This window comes from Clupea harengus, chromosome 23 (genome assembly GCF_900700415.2).
Source record: "Clupea harengus chromosome 23, Ch_v2.0.2, whole genome shotgun sequence".
NCBI lineage: Eukaryota > Metazoa > Chordata > Actinopteri > Clupeiformes > Clupeidae > Clupea > Clupea harengus.
In genome coordinates this window covers 20,736,614-20,751,536 of record NC_045174.1, presented here as the reverse complement: position 1 = coordinate 20,751,536, position 14,923 = coordinate 20,736,614, and positions in this window count along the sequence as shown.

Below are 14,923 nucleotides of genomic sequence, written 5' to 3'. Positions count from 1 at the left end.
AACTCTGCAAATGTCTACTCTCTTGTTAGGGTCAGATAGAAGCAGTACTGGTCTGAGCATGTTGTTTATTAGTTTTTGTTAATTTAGTGAGCTCCAGCACCAGCTGGCTCAGAGAGCTCTTTTCTGGGTTCAGTTCCTGGGTTTTTAATGTGTGTGACGGACCGAGCCTCGGGTTACCGTCAAAATATGGGTTTGGCCAAAAAGCTCATAGACAAAGCTTTTTGTGTGTGTAGCTCTGTGTGTATTTACCCTTGTGCGTGTGTAGCTCTGTTTGTGTTTGCCTTTGTGTGTGTGTAGCTCTGTGTGTATTTACCCTTGTGCGTGTGTAGCTCAGTTTGTGTTTGCCTTTGTGTGTGTGTAGCTCTGTGTGTTCTCCAGATCTCCAGTTCCTCCTTCATCTTTGTTCTTTGCCTTGAGAGGGATTGCTCCCTGCCCTTATTGTGTACTAGGTGATGGTCAACTCAGGGTAATCTGTGTCCCTGGACTAGGATTGGGCCTTTAGTGTAGTAGGTGATGGTCAACTCAGGATCAGATTTTTAAATCTGCCTCCGCGTCCGATGCCTTCCTTGCCTATGTGGTCATAGTGTTTGCAGAGGACCGATTTCCACTCTGATAGGCAGTTGGTGTGAAATATCAGATTGTTTTTAACTCTTTTTGTCCATGTGTTTTGTGAAGTCTGTAGAGAGGACCTTTGGATTATTAAAGTCTGTAAAGAGGACCTCGGGATTATTTCTTAGGAGATTTTGTTGATCCATGCTGTAAGGGTGTTGAGATAGGCAGTTTCCATGACACCCTTGTCTTGAAGCGGGATGAACCATTCCTGTACCATCTTTATCGAATGTTGCTGGAAAAGCTTTTCAAAACTGGCCAACCCGGCTTTACTCTTTGGGTTGTTGTGATTTCTTGATGTTCTTGGCACTATTTAACCTAAATCTGACCATTGCACCAAGGATGGTCAGTTTTGTTCGATTTCGGTGTTTTTAATTTTTCTTTTTCTGAAATGAGCTATACTGAAAATTAGCATGACTGTTTCCCTGAACAGAAGACTTGTCTTCAGATGACACTGGAATAAAATCTTGAAAACGTTTATTGATTAAAATGAAACAAAGTTGCACAGGCTACAGAATAACTGTGAAGCTAAGATAAGTCTTGAAGTCCTCTTGGGCCATCAGGTGTCGATGTTGTTTGGTTGGAGAGTTTCTGTGTCTTTCAAGATGTTACCGCTCATCGCTTCAAGGTCTCTTTGCGATGTCTCTGTGGTCTCTCTCTCTCTCCCTCCATTGTCTCTCCATCTCTCCTTCTGAGTCTCGTCTCTGTCTCGTCCCTGACTGTCCCGGAAGCCCTCAGTTCTACCACTAAAGAGACGTAAATCATTTGTCCAACAGCTGCACATAGCAGATACAGATTTGGGAACTGACCATATTAGGGAGTAGTGAAACCAACAGCACAACCGATGTGATGTTTACTCTGAAGGCCCGTGTCAGCTGGTATAGTCAGACGCTCTAACCAGATCCATGTGCCCAGCAAGGCCAAGTGACCCTCAGACCGGTATATCTTACGGCCATCATTGACATACGGAACATATGCAAAGAATATTTAGTCTTAGCAGCATGGTAAATCAAGCCACAGTGACAATCTACTAGAAAACTCCCTTTCATTGAAACTTAGACACACTGAGAAGTAGAAAGGCTGTGAACTCAAACCCTTACATTACATACAGAAATTCACTTAAAACTTTACATTAATTAACCAAAGTCCTTCATTCCTCTCCCTTGATCATCAAAAATATATGTTCATGATCAAACCCTTGATTACACATTAAACATGGGGTTAACATATAATACACTTGGAAGTGTAGGCATCTTAAAAGAATAAAAAAGTGATTCGGTTCCATGAAACCAAAGAAAAAGAAAACATTTTCACAACAATATCCCCCTTGTGGATAATCATTGGAATAAATAATCAGTCCCCCCAGGATTTCGCGGGCCTTTTTTGTGATAGTTGCGGCCTAAATTTACTGATTTTGCGGGGGGTTTCCAAAAAGTTGCGGTGAAAGTTTCAGTGTTTTTTAGGTGTTTGTTGCGATGAAATTGCGGGAGCAAGTGAAAGTTGCGATAAAATGTTGCGAATTTCCCTCTTTGTAATTATAATTGAGTTATTTGTTGAAAAATAAAAAATTATAAACAAACATTCTTGAGAAATGGTCCTCAAAATAACCTTACCAACATGCCAAACAAAAGATTACCAGGACTACAAAAAATTTGCAAAATAGGCTGTTCTGCCCTCTGCTTATTTAGGTCAGGAAGTGCATATTGCTTGTATTGGTGTTTTGGAAACGAACACAGTATAGTAGGCTATAGGACTTTTACTTTGACATCATTCAAATGTTCGTCTTGTGGGAATGGCAACAGCTGTTAGATAGTTATCTAGAAACCTAGCTAGTTATGCTATGTTATGCTAAACACGTAGCGGGAACCGTACATAGGATTTACTTATCCACAACGAAATGCACCTTTTTTGTATTACAAAAGGACCACAAGTAAGACTGAATAAAATGTTATGAATATCTCAGCCTTCACATAAAACTGTGATCTGTTTCGTCGTCTGACGTCCTGCCTGCGTTTCTGCCGTTCTCATTCTATGCGTTTCAATCTGTTTTGCTATCCTTGTTGATTTATTTGATCCGTATAGGTGTTTATGTTGTTCAATTTCATATATTAATTTAAAGTAGTTCCAATTTCAAGTAATCCATTATTCTACACTAGCTGCTACCTTATCTTCAATCCGAAAGTAATGTTAAATCTCCATGGCAACAGCTCTCAAGGGTTTGGGAAATAATAAGATGTATTGCTTCCTTCATTATTCACAGCAAAATAAATAATGTTCATTACATTTCATAGATCTATTACCATACTCTATGTAAAAAGGGCCACGCACACCTTGCGGAAAATTATAAAAAATTTCTGAATCTTCAGTGCGGACATGGGCTGCGTTCAATTGCCATGTCTGGTGTAGCCATTCTCATTGTTTACAACGGATTAGAACTCTGCTAGTGTCTGCACCGTGTCTGCAGGGCAGAATTTCCGCCCTTGGTGTAGCGGAAGGGAGAAAGTTGTGGGAGACGACAATGATTTGTCAAATTTGCGGGAAAGTGTGTTAAAATTGCAACATCGCATTTTCATCCAGGTCCCCCATCTAATGTCAATACAGTGTCATATAATGGTGCTGCTCCTATAATGTATAATGTATAATGGAGCAACACGTAGGCTACTGGGTGGGTGTGGTAGAGGGAGAGAGAGAGAGAGCGCGAGAACGGTGATGCACACGGTATAGATCAGATGTAGAGACCGTAGCAAAATTATGTTGCTGTAATGTTGAACTCTGTGCAACAAGTGTGAAGAATAAATCCTCGGGCCAAATCAAGTTGCCATTAATTTGCTCATCAACCGCATCAACAGGGAGATAACCCCGGAGTTCGGCCCTGGAGCAGTAAACAAAAGTCTACCCTGTAATCTCCGACTACGACCAGCAGGAAAGGTTAACAACTAATTGATACAATACAATACTTAATAGGCTAATTAATACAATATTTCTTTGTTTGAGTGTGGTTGTTTTAGTGCAATGGGAGTGTATGATCATTATTGTCTATAAAGGAAGGCATTGCAACGAGAAAATCTCCCGTTCATCGCGTCCATTCGCACCCCACCTGTCACGTCTCTGCGCCCCACACTTTGAGAAACGCTGCCATAGACCAATCAGTAGCCTCATCTTTTAAAAACAGATTCACCCCAAGACCACAGCCAAGAACCCATAGGCCAATCGATCTCCTCATCACCGGCTGTTACAGTCTTTACTATACAGCAACATTTCTCTAGTGTTTGCTCATCAATGTTTTTCATCTGCCGTATTTCATCAAAAAGACAGTCAATACTTTTTCCTTTCTCATCTCTGAAGCTCTTTTCTAAGCGCTGTATCACATTCTCTGTTTCATAGGAGTTCAAGAGCGTAAGGAGAGACTGGCTGTTCTCATCTGTCCAATCAGAAGACACCTGATAGCTTTTCATCAGATGTAAAATCTTCATGATGGAAATACAGTCTTCATCATGGTGGTGATCAGTTAATGCTACAAGGAGGTCTAAGACTTCTTCTGGTGACCAAAGGTGTTGTGCTACAAGATTTGACACCATCTGGAAAAGTTCTTTGGTTTGATCTCTTGAGACCATACACAATGTCTGCTTCATAGACATCCCTAGTTTCTGTCACGTTTGTGTTGAAAGAAATTCCCAGGTCCTTGTAGAAGTCAGACCACTCCTTAGTTTGCTTGTGTGAGTGAACGTCAGAGCTCAGCACAATGTCCAGTTTGTTTCCCATGCAGACTTGTGTGGCTGCAAACATGGCTCTGACACAGGGGTCCTCTTCCACACCAACCAGTTCTAACGCTCCACTCTTCTCAGTCAGTACTAACACACCACCTCAGCATCTGCTGTACTGTGGGCCACCAGCCTTTTGTGTCAAAAATGGCTCATCTGCGTTCAGGTTTGGACCTTAAATGAATCTTTCATAAATGGTTCATCCTTTGGGGTATTTTCTGAATATTGTAGGACACCAGTGGTAATGTTTTTGATGGCCTCTGACTGGCCTCTTTAATTCTGCCAGAGCTGAATCTAGACTACTCTCATCCTGCTTTCTAAGAGTCTTTCGGGAATCCAGTTGGAATCTTTCAGAACCACAGAAGTCCAGAGCCTGGATGAGAGAGCGTCCGGAGTCATCTGTCCACTCTGTTGATATGTTATACACTTGTACCAACGTGAGCACTTCCGGTATTACAGCATCCTCTGCATATTTCTCTGACAGCGCTTTGAGCAGAGTCACTGCCTCTACTGGGGGCCACTGGCTTGTCTGCACAAGTGTGAGGAGCATGTCAATGGACTCTGTGTGGCTTTCCTTGCCATTTAGATGTGTAAGCCTGAGTAGGAGAGACTTTAAGCACCGGATTTCCATCTGTAAAATGGACACAGAATCTCTTTTTTTGCCACATTATGCAATGATGATGTGAGGGTGCCAAGCAATTCTACAAGGAAGAGATCCTCAGTGGAAAGATCGTCCTTGACCCATCGTTTGGCTGTGAGAGCTGCATCACTATCACAGCTGACATGGTCAGTGAAGAAGTGCATCAGGTTCAGATACAGGGCTTGAGTCAGCAGGAAACTCTCAGAAACATTGCATGCTGATTGGCTGATAGACCCCACCAGGGACTGCACACGATTGGAGATGCTTTGCAGGGAAAGTCCCTCAGACTTCTCCAGAGACAGCGCACACAGCTCGGTGATGAACACTTGAGTGTGCTGCAGAGAGTGCTCAGGGATGGAGGAGCACTGATCCGTTCATCAAACAGGAGTTTGTCCAGGACTGACAGGATGTTCCCCAGCTGATCAGAAGTCAGCTGAGCTAGGCTGAGGTTTGAAAGGGGGATGTTGCATTTTGACGAGAGGGTTTCTAGAAGCTCATCACTGTCACTGCCTGATTCATAGTTTGGCTTGAAGGGATCAGGATTTAAGATTTTGTTTATTAAATATATTCCATAGTCAATAATTCAATATATCTCATTCCTAGTGGTAATGTTAGTGTTGTTTGGAGAACGTGAGAGGTGGAAAACTTCTCACGTGTATTCTGAACCTGGCCTACATGTCTCTTAGTTTTCCTCAGCCTCATGCATAGAGTCTTTGATCATTGCTGGAGTTCTGACACCCCTGTGTTCTCTGTGAACAAATGGGTGTCCCAGACCCGGCGACTCCCAGGTAATAATTTTGCCTCATGGTTTTTAGTTAGGTGAAATATACAAAAATATCAGACATGGCAGACTACCTAACAGAGTCAAAAAAAGGCCTTGGTATTGGAAGTGTTAAGAGATAGGATTCATTGGGGGAAAGCCGGACACCCCAGCTTGCTTGCGAACAGGATAAAACTGGTGGTTTCCAAAAGGTAGACAGAAAGAGAATTAGGTGAAGCCAATCCGGTGAAATTTAAGTCTCTCCTCCTCTGGTGCATATCATTGCAAGAATAAACCTGGATTTTGGGATACATTTAATTCCTATCAGGCTCAAACTCATTCGGATGGCTTTTTAGAACATGTTGCTTGGACTCGTGTTCCTCTGAAATGTCGCTGATCAGTTGTGTCTCATGCTGCTCTCGAGCTTGCTTGTGTGATTCTTCCAGTCTTTGAGACAGTTCTTCTTCTTTCGCTCCGCTTCTCTTCTCCTCTCCACTCTCTGTTGCTCCTCCTTTCTTCATCTCTGCTCCTCTCTCAATCTCCTATCCTTTTCTTCCTTGACAAAGCACTGTCTACACTCATAGTCTTGTCCAACTGGTCTGTAGTATTTCCTCCATTGAAAATATAAACATTCCGCCCATGAACAGTACTTTGGTAGTCATCTGACAAGTTACGGACAGTAGGCAGGACATGGTCACATTTACAGCATTTCAGCACAGTGGCCATATTACTATCCGCCTCTCTTCTCCTCCCCTCCTCTCTTTTCTTCTCCTCCTCTCTGCTCCTCTTCGCCTCTGTTCTCCTCTCCTCTCTGCTCCTCTCCTCCAATATTATCCTCTCTTCCTCTCTTTTCTTCTCCTCCTCTCTGCTCCTCTCCGCCTCTTTTCTCCTCTCCTCCTCTCTGCTCCTCTCCGCCGCTCTTGTCCTCTCCTCCAATCGTATCCTCTCCTCTTCTGGCTTGTGAAAGCACTCCTTACACTCGTAGGCATTATCGTATCCAATTGGTCTATAGTATTCTCCATTATTGTAAACATATACATGCCGTCCACAGACAGTACTTTTGTAATAATCTGAGTCGGAACGGCAAGGAGGCAGGACTTTATAACACTTACAGCACCTTAGCCGGTCGCCCATGCCGCTCTCTGACGGTCCGTTCCCCATTTTTTATGAATCCTTCGGTATCTAAGCAGTGATGTTCAAGTGCAGCCTGTGTTGGCCTGAAAGATGAAAAAGACAGAAAAATAGATAACATTTAATGACCTTCATTTGGATAAAAAATATGAATTTTGATGACATCATAACATAAAATGACATGAAACCTCCTGCAGTTAGCACACACTTTGATCCACAGTTTACACTTCTACACACCATTCATTTATCCAGCTGAATATTTACTCAAGCAATTAGGCTTGGGGGAGAGAGAGGGGTAAGATGAGCCAGTGGGTAAGTTCATACACAATTTTGTTATGTTGATGGGAAAATACCTGTAAGCAGGGAACAGTTTACAATGGCTAGAATGTCCTTAGACACAGAGTTAAAGATGGTCTGAAAAAATGTGGTGGGAATGGGATCAAGAGGGCATGTAGACGGCTTAAGTTGTGACACTACTTTGCTTAGCATTTCTATATCAGCCAGTGCAAAAAAGCTCATACTGTTACTGGAAGGGGATACAGGAAGGGGATAAAAAACAAGACATTTGGAATTCCCTGAGCAACACTCATCCTAATGTTCGTTATCTTATCTCTGAAGAATGCTGCAAATTCCTCACATTTGGAGGTGGAAAAGAGACTATCATCTACTTTGGGTGCTTTATAAGGGGGTTGATTGTTGAAAAGAGCACCCTAGAATTGTTAGAATTTATAGATATCAAATTTGAGAAATTATCCTTCCTAATGTTTCTTATTGCTTTATTAAAGACTGAAAGATAATCCTTTTTAGATATCAAGGTGGACCTGTAGCTTGGTCTTTCTCCATATACGCTCAGACCTTCTGCAAGATCTCTTAAGTTGAATAATTTCCTCATTTCTCCATGGAGCTTTTTGTTTGACTAAAATCTTTTTTTGTTTCAAGGGTACTACAGAGTCAAGTGCTGTCCTTAATTTTGTACTGAGAGTAGTTACTAGATCATTAACACATGATGGCCCCACCTCAGGGGTTTTGTGCTAGTTATTCATTCATTTATTTTCAGTAATTTACATTCTCTCTCTCTTTCTCTCTCTCTATCTATCTCTCTCACACACACACACACACGTGCACATAGACCGCAGGCAACATGTTGTGTTCTTACAGTCAGACTAATGCAACCTGCAAATGCATGGTCTGTATGACTCATATCTGCATTTGAGGTCCTGGAACACCCCCACCCCCACCCCCACCCCCTCCCCCACCAACCCACTTCCCCTGTGGAGAAAGCTCACGGTCTGTATGCCCGTTTTGTTGTACGTGCTGCCTGACACGGGGGCCTGCATTGTTGGGTGTTGCGTAACACTGATGTAACAAAAAAAACTGAGAGATGTGAGACTGAACAGTCGCAATCGGAAGACGGTGCAGATGCAGAAAGCTGTCCAAAAAAGTAACCGCAAATGTACGTGAACACCGTGGTGTACATGAAAAGGATTGAACTATCTGTTACTGTTTAATCAGTTTTTATGGCTATTGCTGTGGTGGCACACTGAGCTCTCTGAGCCAACATGTGTGAGACAACATGTGTGAGACACATATGTGGTCTTCTTGGATGTATTCAGGTACTTCTTATATATCAACAACAAGAAATAAACATGACTCAGTGTTCAACTAAATGCCAGATGTGAGAAAGCACTACAGGCGATCTAGAGTACGGTGGCTGGGGTGTGACACACAGCGCCTCTGGAATAGGAGCCACTTTCTTTGTTTCCCATTTCCAGGACTGTATATGAACACGGGAGGTTTATTTGAGTGCATAGAGCCCCTGAGGAGCAATTTGCTGAATTTGACCAAAAGGTGTATTGGATTAGAATCACAGACTGCACATTTAGTCTTGGCTAACTTTACTCTACCAAAGTACTTACCTCTTTTACAGTTAGCCTTCAGTTGTGTTATCCAACTGTGATTATACTTCAGTAGATTTAAAAATCAGAAAGGTGATAGTTCACAGCTTTAGTAGTTCACAACTTTTTGTGAAGTGGCATGTCCACATATGTGATATTCATAATTATTCTATTGAATGACCCTTGACGATTTTATTTTATGTCATTGTCAGAGTTTTGAAGAAGAAGCACCAGCCAGTACCTCAGTTATCTGCATGCATTCCTCACGTTCTCTTCTGTCTTCTCTCAGTTGTTTCACGTCCTCCCTTTCTCTTCTCTGTCTTCTCACTGTAATGTGATTCTGACTTTCTCTGAAGAACATTGAGTGGGAAGGACAGCCCCTCTTCCTAGTGTCCACATGACGTGTCCTGCACACTATCGTTTTCTCTCTATCTCTTTCTCTTTCTCTCTCCTTCTCTCTCTCTCTCTCTCTCTCTCTCTCTCTCTCTCTCTCTCACACACACACTCACACACACATACTTATTGAAGTTCATTCTTTGGAACATCCATAAACACTGTTAACAGGTGTGTGTGGTGCTGAGCAGAGTCCAGAGAGTGGAGTCCAGAGACTGGGGTCTGATAAGAACTGGATAAGATGTGACGGAGAAGTCATAAACCTGCAGATAAGCCCTTGTCACGAAGCATCACAAACACACACACTCAGCTCAGCTCACTGCTCAAGAAAATAAACAGCTGCGTTGCGGAACTTCTGCCTCCTGGAACTTCTGCGTCTCGGTCACATGTGTTTATTCACTCTGCACCAAATTCACACATTTCTGCTGCAGCGCTGCTACTGCCAGCCCTGTCTTTCTGCATTGAGTTTGCCTTTGATAATGGCCTTCAATCAAACAATTTGGTTTGGTATCATTTATCGTTGATGAGTGGTCTGAAAAGCGAAGACCAGAAAGTTCACCAGTTGTAACCAGAAATCAGTTACGTGACTTTTATTACCCTCGTCAGAGCAAGGGCAAGAGAGAGAGAGAGCACAACGGAAAACTACTGCCCTTCACCTACTGTTCTGTTAACTTATGGACATAGTGTAATTATAACCCTACATGAAGTTAGTGTATAGTACACATGTAGCATCCACTTTCCCCTTTCATAACATGCGATTGCTAAAATGGTTAAAAAATGTAATATCTTGTTTCTGTCATGTCTGTGACACATAGCCCAGACATCAAAACTTCAGTGAAAGGTGTCAGTGATGTAATGTTGCTGATACGATGTCAATATGACAATTAAAACATATTTTTACTGTCTAGTTTTGCTGAGAACCGTTTTCCTCACTCTTACGCCACACCAGAAAAGCAGGCTCCACGGCCAAACACCACATGACTAGGGGCAGTAGCGCGGGCGAACCACACGTCTCACACAGGCAGTGCGCTTACTGTAGGCTGTTCAGATGCAATACAAATCGACAGGTAACGCAGCTGCCACCCACACACAGTGCAGGCAGTGTGAAACAGGCCTTACTATACTATGTTATGTGTTTGGTGTGGAACATGATATCAAATCTAATGTCAGTAAGAGTGTCATCATGATCTTAGTATCTGTCATGAGGTAAAATATCTTGGCCATTTCATGACAGAACAAACGACAGATGATGAAGATTAGGTGTTGCGGAGAAAAGAGCAACTTAGTCAAGATTTCGCAATCAGAAGGCGAGAGGCCAAACACGTGTATCTGCGGATTCTTTATTGAAACGTTCTAAGCTTTCAACAGAACATGCTCCATGGATAATCTCACTGTATGAATGGTGCATTCATCTTTTTAAAAGAAATTCGGTTCACACCCATCTATCTGTTGTTTGGTTGACCCCTGGATCTAACCCTGCAATCTGACCTCTGACCTCCACATCAATCAGAGCGTGTTACCTGTTTGGCACCACGCACATTTTCTCAAAGACTACCTAAATAACGCCATTCATACTCTCATGTATGAATATTCACCAACTATAAAAAAAATCCTACAAAGCAAAAAAACAAACCCATCCAATATTAACAACATTAAAAAATTATGTTAAGAATAGAGAGAAAACTGTGCAAAATTTTAGACACTGCTTTCATAGCTAATGACATGAAAAGTTTGTACTCTAGTTATAACATAACATGTGCAATAACCCCAAAAAAAAAATCAAATCGATATTTGGTGTGACCTCCCTTTGTCTCTAGAACAGTATCAGTTTGTCTATAGGTACACTGGTACAGTATTTAAGGTACATATCAGATAGATTGCTTCAAGTGTTTCAAAGAACATTCCACAGATTCTTTCAGTCTGCTTCTTTAAGTAATTCCGATTCTCACTGACCGCTTGCTGTTCACTCTGTGTGTTTCTGATCCTTCTGCAGAAGACTAATAAACGTATTACTAATATCTAATTATAAGACTGATCTGTATTAGACTGGTTATTATCAGATTTCCGCCACACTTTATTGTCATGAGATTTCCATTGTAAGTTTGCATCTGTCTTAAGTGAACTCTGACTGAACTAATGTCCTTGTATGGCTCAATGTACCACTTCCTCTCTTAACTGAAACAATAAGCTGTTGTACCGAGAACCACCAAGTGTCTGCTTATGTTATGAAAGTGAAATCTTTTGCAGAGGCTAGAAAGTGTACGTGCCTGTGCGCACACAGGGGTAGGTCATGAGTATAGCAATCTTTAGTTCTGCTTTTGTCAGACCTCTGAACCATTTATTGGTGTATGAGCTCTGGCCTCGACCAAGATTCTTCACTGTGTGATTCTCTTCTGAATAAATAACACAGACAAAACTGTTTATCAGATCTTTATTTTTCCTCTCACTGACAAAATTATTGATTAATTTCCAGCACAATCATCACATATTCTTTTATATGTCACTGATGAATGACAGAATTCTGAGCCATGCACCTCTACCGTCTTCAGAGATTATGTCTACTAAATGAGAAAAGATTTGTAAAGTGCCATTTAAGAAATGTTTGCCTACGTAGTCTAAGCATACTACGTATGTTTTATTGATTGAGGTCCACAATTTACTCAAATGGTGAAAATGTGATGATACATATTCTTGTACTGGAGTTTCTGTACAGGACCAGATCATGGTTCCGAGTCCTTTACTCTGCCTTCAAATTTGCTGTATCACAATGAGGCCACTTGTCACCAAATTTGCTGACTGCTTTTTGTTGCCAGCCCCTCTCCTGTTCTCAACTATAACATATGTCTCAGCCCTCTCCTGTTCTCAACTATAACATATGTCTCAGCCCTCTCCTGTTCTCAACTATAACACATGTCTCAGCCCTCTCCTGTTCTCAACTATAACACATGTCTTTATCTATGATTTAGATCTTGGTTTAGGACTAGGAGCCTTATTTCTTCTTCACACACAGTGGGACTGTACAGCAGGTAAATGGAGACACAATGAGCAAAAACAACAACTTTAGGTACCTGATTCATTTAATTTCATTTCATACAGTTTTTAATACCACCTTCGGATGAGACCTGTTTGTCTTTAAGCACAGCACACAGAGCCATATAATGCACTCTCTTTGTCTCTATCTTTTTCTCTCTTTCTCTTTCTCTTTCTCTCTCCTTCTCTCTCTCTCTCTCACACACTCACACACACACACACACACACACACACACACACATACACACACACACACACACACACTCTTATTGAAGTTCATTCTTTGGAACATCCATAAACACTGTTAACAGGTGTGTGTGGTGCTGAGCAGAGTCCAGAGAGTGGAGTCTAGAGACTGGGGTCTGATAAGAACTGGATAATATGTGACGGAGTAAACTCTGAGAAGTCATAAACCTGCAGATAAGCCCTTGTCACAAAGCATCACACACACACTCAGCTCAGCTCACTGCTCAAGAAAATACGTTGCGTTGCATGTACTTCGCGGCTGGGTTGGGAACTTCTGCGTCTCGGTGACGTGTGTTAATTCACACCGCATGGCTGAGTACAAAACTTCTGCGTCTTGGTTACGTGTGTTAGTTCACACCGCATGACTGAGTACAAAACTTCTGTGTCTCGGTTACGTGTGTTAATTCACACAGCATGACTGAGTTGAGGCAGATTCTATTTAAAGAAATCAAATAAAATCCTAACATAACAAAATATTTATCCCGTATTTCTTTGAAGACAACAATGACCCCTTAGTGTGTGAACCCTTACTATATGCATGTTATAGGAATTTCAATGGCATTACACCATGATATAAGATATACATGATTTTAAAAAGAAAATCATCTTCTGTGAGTGATGAATGAAAATGAAAAAAGCACTGACTGTATCAGGCCTTCTACCTGCTTCTGGACACACTAACTCTGCAAGGCTGACACATAACAAAATGTGAAAGCAGTGAAGGGGTCTGAATCCTATCTGAATGGACTGTGCAGTACTCCAGTAGTGTTCTGCTGCCCTCTGCTGGGGGACTTGTTGAAATGTTTTCTGTTTGAAAAACAGGAAACAGAAACGTCATACTGCCTCATGAACAGAACAGGTGGCAACCCTTCCTTGACATTTACAGTACCAGTCAAAAGTTTGGACACACCTTCTAATTTTTTGAGAAGTGTTTTCTTTACTTTTATTATTTTCTACATGGTATTTTTTTGTTTAGTACATCATTCCATATGAGTTCTTTCGTGGTTTAAATGTCTTCAGTATTAATCTACAATGTAGAAAATAATAAAAGTAAAGAAAACACTGAAAAAATGAAAGGTGTGTCCAAACTTTTGACTAGTACTGCAGGTCATAGGTCGTAAGTCGTAGGTCAGCAGCCACAGTGAGCAGTACACGAGGAGCGTGTAAACTCAGCTAGCAGATTGTCATACACCGATTGACCCCACCTCCTCATGTCACTCGTGACCTTTCTGCTACTATATTTAGATTAGCCTCAGGAACGTTTTATAGAGTAGAATTCCCTTGTTGGCAAACTCTCACAGAGAGTCAATGAGAGGGATAGCTATTTTTATTTCTTGTTTATCAAGGATAAACTATTGGTTATGGACCAAAGAAGGTTTTATGTGTGAACAGACACCTTTATCCCACTTCATTTTTGAAGACCCCGTAGACTGCATTTCTCTTTGCAATGTTGTGATTTCACCATTTCTTTTTCTCTTCCTCTGGTTTATCATCACATTCAGGATGTCACTGCCCAATGTTTCGCATGGGACAGGAAGTGACTCTACTGTAGATGCTTTCTGGGGAATCCTGTAGCTTTCTTTGAACGGTGACAGAGGAAGTGTCAGAATAAACACAAATCAGCCAGATCATTATTGAGATGCTTTGAGGCAGAAATAAGAGCATTAACTTAAAAAACGAGTGGTGACACTAAAAGGCCTTTTTGTACTCCTGACCTCGTTACTGACACAACAAATAATCACTGTATCATTTTAGGTTATGGAATTTGCTGTTTCTCTGAGGGGAGAAAAATGTATTGCGTTTGCAATTTACATATATGTTATATGTATGGCTACAACTGCAGCTCAATTGGTAAGTCATTGGCTGATAACAACATGGGTTTGATATCCAAGGAGCTCACAAACTAGCTAACAAATCTAGCTAGCAAAAACTAAGCTAAGCTAACAAAAAAAACGAGCTACTGTGGCTTTGGATGAAAGTGTCTGATCAATGAATACAAGTGAATGTAAGTACAAACAATAACAAGCATCCCTCTATCTGCGCAACCACAAACTCTATCTGTGCAACCACAAACTACCGTTCAAGTCTAAGAAAGACATGGAAAAGAATGATTGTTTGCGTGAAAGCATTCGAGTTTGTTTAATTGTAGTATTAGAGAAAGATTGGGGGGGGCAGGGAGTCAAGATGACATGTACCGTCATTCAGTTTTATCACTCAACATGCTTTATTTCAGCATCCAAAATAATTAAAAACATCTTGAATTATCATACATGTACAAAATAAGTACAAATCCTCTGGGGAGAAATCACAGCGGTGTCTGTTTCTGTGATATTTTTGCATTGTTGTTTTGTTGTTTTAATTTCTGCCTCATTTCAGTTTTGTAAAAAAAAAAAAAAAAGACCTTTCTCTAAAAAAAAAAAATCAAACAAACAAAATAATCAAAACATAAAACATACAG